Source organism: Chrysemys picta, unplaced genomic scaffold (genome assembly GCF_011386835.1).
Source record: "Chrysemys picta bellii isolate R12L10 unplaced genomic scaffold, ASM1138683v2 scaf786, whole genome shotgun sequence".
Lineage (NCBI taxonomy): Eukaryota > Metazoa > Chordata > Testudines > Emydidae > Chrysemys > Chrysemys picta.
The window spans coordinates 7,501-12,500 of record NW_027053493.1 but is presented as its reverse complement, the minus strand read 5'-3'; the positions used below and the strand labels follow the sequence as shown (position 1 = coordinate 12,500).

Sequence of the window (5,000 nt, the reverse complement as noted above, 5' to 3'; positions counted from 1 at the left end):
CGAGGAGGGGGCGCCCAGGGAAGGAGGGAGATCCGGGTTGACCTGCTGACCGGACGGGAAAGAGGCCACCGGGCGTCCCCCCCCTTAAAACCTAGGGGTTGACCTGGTGGCCGGAAAGCGAACCGGCCAGCAGGTGAACCCGTTCGATTCCACGGGTTGACCTGGTGCCCGGGAAGCGAACCGGCCAGCAGGTGAACCCGTTCGATTCCACGGGTTGACCTGGTGCCCGGGAAGCGAACCGGCCAGCAGGTGAACCCGTTCGATTCCACGGGTTGACCTGGTGCCCGGGAGGGGACTCTGAAAATTTTTCAGCCCTTTCGACTCGGGGTTGACCTGGTGGCCGAGAGGGGACTCGCACGGCAGGCAAGCCGCCCTGGGCTCACCCTCCCCGGCCGCAGCGAGGGACTGCCTCCCGGTCGACTGGATCGGGCCCCTGGAAGTCTGGAAAAAAGAATGGAACCTGACGCCTCCGAGGAGGGGGCGCCCAGGGAAGGAGGGAGATCCGGGTTGACCTGCTGACCGGACGGGAAAGAGGCCACCGGGCGTCCCCCCCCCCTTAAAACCTAGGGGTTGACCTGGTGGCCGGAAAGCGAACCGGCCAGCAGGTGAACCCGTTCGATTCCACGGGTTGACCTGGTGCCCGGGAAGCGAACCGGCCAGCAGGTGAACCCGTTCGATTCCACGGGTTGACCTGGTGCCCGGGAAGCGAACCGGCCAGCAGGTGAACCCGTTCGATTCCACGGGTTGACCTGGTGCCCGGGAAGCGAACCGGCCAGCAGGTGAACCCGTTCGATTCCACGGGTTGACCTGGTGCCCGGGAGGGGACTCTGAAAATTTTTCAGCCCTTTCGACTCGGGGTTGACCTGGTGGCCGAGAGGGGACTCGCACGGCAGGCAAGCCGCCCTGGGCTCACCCTCCCCGGCCGCAGCGAGGGACTGCCACCCGGCCGACTGGATCGGGCCCCTGGAAGTCTGGAAAAAAGAATGGAACCTGACGCCTCCGAGGAGGGGGCACCCAGGGAAGGAGGGAGATCCGGGTTGACCTGCTGACCGGACGGGAAAGAGGCCACCGGGCGTCCCCCCCCCCTTAAAACCTAGGGGTTGACCTGGTGGCCGGAAAGCGAACCGGCCAGCCGGTGAACCCGTCCGATTCCACGGGTTGACCTGGTGGCCGGGAAGCGAACCGGCCAGCAGGTGAACCCGTTCGATTCCACGGGTTGACCTGGTGCCCGGGAGGGGACTCTGAAAATTTTTCAGCCCTTTCGACTCGGGGTTGACCTGGTGGCCGAGAGGGGACTCGCACGGCAGGCAAGCCGCCCTGGGCTCACCCTCCCCGGCCGCAGCGAGGGACTGCCACCCGGCCGACTGGATCGGGCCCCTGGAAGTCTGGAAAAAAGAATGGAACCTGACGCCTCCGAGGAGGGGGCGCCCAGGGAAGGAGGGAGATCCGGGTTGACCTGGTGACCGGACGGGAAAGAGGCCACCGGGCGTCCCCCCCTTAAAACCTAGGGGTTGACCTGGTGGCCGGAAAGCGAACCGGCCAGCCGGTGAACCCGTCCGATTCCACGGGTTGACCTGGTGGCCGGGAAGCGAACCGGCCAGCAGGTGAACCCGTTCGATTCCACGGGTTGACCTGGTGCCCGGGAGGGGACTCTGAAAATTTTTCAGCCCTTTCGACTCGCGGTTGACCTGGTGGCCGAGAGGGGACTCGCACGGCAGGCAAGCCGCCCTGGGCTGACCCTCCCCGGCCGCAGCGAGGGACTGCCTCCCGGCCGACAGGATCGGGCCCCTGGAAGTCTGGGGGGGGGGGGGAATCGCCCCACGCCTCCGAGGAGGGCTGCCCGGGCGGGCCTGGCCCCGGAGCTCGAAAAAAAAAAAAAGGATCGGGCCCACTAGAGACATGGACCAGGCCGCCCTGGGCTCACCCTCCCCGGCCGCAGCGAGGGACTGCCTCCCGGCCGACTGGATCGGGCCCCTGGAAGTCTGGGGGGGGGGGGGGGAAATGGAACCTGACGCCTCCGAGGAGGGGACGCCCAGGGAAGGAGGGAGATCCGGGTTGACCTGGTGACCGGACGGGAAAGAGGCCACCGGGCGTGCCCCCGTTAAAACCCCTAGGGGTTGACCTGGTGGCCGGAAAGCAAACCGGCCACTGGGTAGGCCGGTCGGCAACCTAGGGGTTGACCTGGTGGCCGGGAAGCGAACCGGCCAGCAGGTGAACCCGTCCGATTCCACGGGTTGACCTGGTGCCCGGGAGGGGACTCTGAAAATTTTTCAGCCCTTTCGACTCGGGGTTGACCTGGTGGCCGAGAGGGGCCTCGCACGGCAGGCAAGCCGCCCTGGGCTCACCCTCCCCGGCCGCAGCGAGGGACTGCCCCTCCCCACCCCCCGGCTGACAGGATCGGGCGCACTGGAAGTCCGGGACAGTATTTTCCCCGACGCCGGGGAGGGCGGGCGGAGGGGCTCTGGCGGCCAGCCCGGGCCCCGGAGCTCGAAAAGGAAAAAAGGACCGGGCCCGCGAGAGACGGGGGCCCTGCCGCAGGGGGGGGGGCAGTCCGACCGGGGCTCACCGTGCGGCAGGCCCGGGCGTCGGCAGGGGAAAGCGGGCGAGGAGGCGCGGGGCCGGGTGCCTACGGCCATACCGGACCGAACGCCCCCGATCCCGTCCGATCTCGGAAGGTAAACCGTCCCGGGCCTGGCTAGTACTTGGATGGGTGACCGCCTGGGAATCCCAGGTGCCGTAGGCAGCTTTTCCCGGTCCGAGTCAGCTCTCTCTCCTTTTCTGGGGGGGAAGGAGAGGGGGGGGACGGGCCGGAAAGCCCCTCGTCGCTCCTGCCGAGTCGGAGGTCGCGGCCGCAGGTCACGGGTCTGGGCGCCTGGGGTCCGGCTCCCCACCCACCCGGCTTCCTCCGCGGAGGACCCCCCCCGGGGCCACCGAAGCCGCTGGGGGAGACGCCGGGCATGGGGCGGACTGGCCCGGACCCTCCCGGCCGCCGGCCCGCAGGTCCGCCCCGAATCCCCCCCCGCGGCCACCCAGGCCAGGCCTGGCCAGGCGGGACGGACGGCGGGTGTCCAGCGCCCAGCGGCTTCCTCCAGCGGGGACCCACGGACCCCAAAGCCGCAGGGGGAGGCCCCGGGCCTGGGACGGACTCGCTCGGACCCCCTGCGCCCGGCCGCCGGCCCGCGGGACCGCCCCGAATCCCCCCGCGGCCACCCAGGCCAGGCCTGGCCAGGCGGGACGGACGGCGGGTGTCCAGCGCCCAGCGGCTTCCTCCAGCGGGGACCCACGGACCCCAAAGCCGCAGGGGGAGACCCCAGGCCCGGGACCGACTCGCTCGGACCCCCCGCCTCCCCTGCGCCCGGCCGCCGGCCCGCGGGACCGCCCCCGAATCCCCCCGCGGCCACCCAGGCCAGGCCTGGCCAGGCGGGACGGACGGCGGGTGTCCAGCTCCCAGTGGCTTCCGCCAGCGGGGACCCACGGACCCCAAAGCCGCAGGGGGAGGCCCCGGGCCCGGGACGGACTCGCTCGGACCCCCCGCCTCCCCTGCGCCCGGCCCCCCGGCCCGCGGGACCGCCCCGAATCCCCCCGCGGCCATCCAGGCCAGGCCTGGCCTGGCGGGCCGGTGTGCAGCTCCCCCGGGCTTCCTCCCCCGACGACCCGCGCCCCCCTGAGCCGCAGGCGGAGACCCCGGCCCCGGGGCGGACCGGCCCGGGCTCGCCCGAGCCCCCTGCGCCCGGCCCGCAGGACCGCCCCCCCCGAATCCCCCGGGAGAGGCCCGGCCTGCACGCCACTGACGACCCGCGGCCCCCAAAGTCGCAGGAGGCGCCCCCCCCCCCCCGGTTAGCCCCGTCTCGCTCCGCGCCCCCCGCCCCTCGCTGCCGGGACCGGGCGCCGCCCCAGAGTCAGCCGCAGCCGGCCGGCCTGAGAGCTGCCCTCCTGTGGACGACGGTGAGTTTACCTTGATACTAACCGGCCGTCAGCCAGGTCAACCCCATTGCTAGACTGGGGTGGACCTGGTGGCCGAGTGGGGACTTGGAACATTTGACAGCTGCTTCCCGGGGCTTGACCGGTTGTCCTGAACGCCCCCCACCCCCACCCCCAGCCCCCGGCTCCTGCTCCCCTCTCCCCAGCCTCGGTGCTCCGCTCCCTGCCTCGGAGGCTGCCTCTCTGCGGCGCCTGCATCGCCTCCGAGGACGCGCACCCTCCGGAGGCTGGACGTAAACCCACCACTGCCGCCGACCCGGCTCTCCGAGGGACGACTGTGAGGCCCCCCACCCCACCCCACCCCCGGACCGCCCTGGGGACGACTGCTAAGCCTCCCCCACCGGACCGCCCGGGGGAAGACTGCGACGCCTCCCGCCAGGCCCCCACCCAGCCTGGGGGAAGACTGCTAAGCCTCCCCCCCACACACACACACACACACTGTCGGGGGATGACGATTAAGCCTCTCCCGGACTGCCCGGGGGAAGACTATTAAGCCTCCCCTGGAACCACTATTAAGCCTGCCCCCGGAGTCCTCGGGGGATGACTGCTAAGCCTCCCCCACCGGACCACCCGGGGCAAGACTGCTAAGCCTCCCTCCCACACACACACACACTGTCAGGGGAGGACTATTAAGCTTTCCCGCTGGAGCGCCCGGGGCGGACGACTGTTAAGCCTGCCCCCGGAGTCCTCGGGGGAGGACTATTAAGCTTTCCCCCCTGGAGCGCCCGGGGGGGGGGGGGGGGGGGACGACTATTAAGCCTGGCCCCCGGAGTCCTCGGGGGACGACTATTAAGCCTCCCCCGGACCTGCTCCCTCTCGACTATTAAGCCCCCCCTCTGCGGTCCTCAGCACCACTGCCGCGCTGCCCTGGGAGTGGGGTGACATCCGGTCCGGAAAGCAAACCGGCCACCAGGTCAACCCGTCGAATCCAATGGGTTGACCTGGTGGCCGGAAAGCAAACCGGTCGCCAGGTCAACCCGTCGAATCCAATGGGTTGACCTGGTGGCCGGAAAGCAAAC

At 70.7% G+C, this 5,000-nt stretch overlaps 1 non-coding gene across 1 annotated transcript; it reads left to right on the top strand.

Annotated features, from left to right (window-relative positions):
- The first annotated feature begins 2,624 nt into the window (after positions 1–2,624).
- On the top strand, positions 2,625–2,743 carry LOC135979353 (5S ribosomal RNA). Its single transcript, XR_010596680.1, has one exon. It is a non-coding gene; the product is annotated as a 5S ribosomal RNA (ribosomal RNA).
- The last annotated feature ends 2,257 nt before the right edge of the window (positions 2,744–5,000 follow it).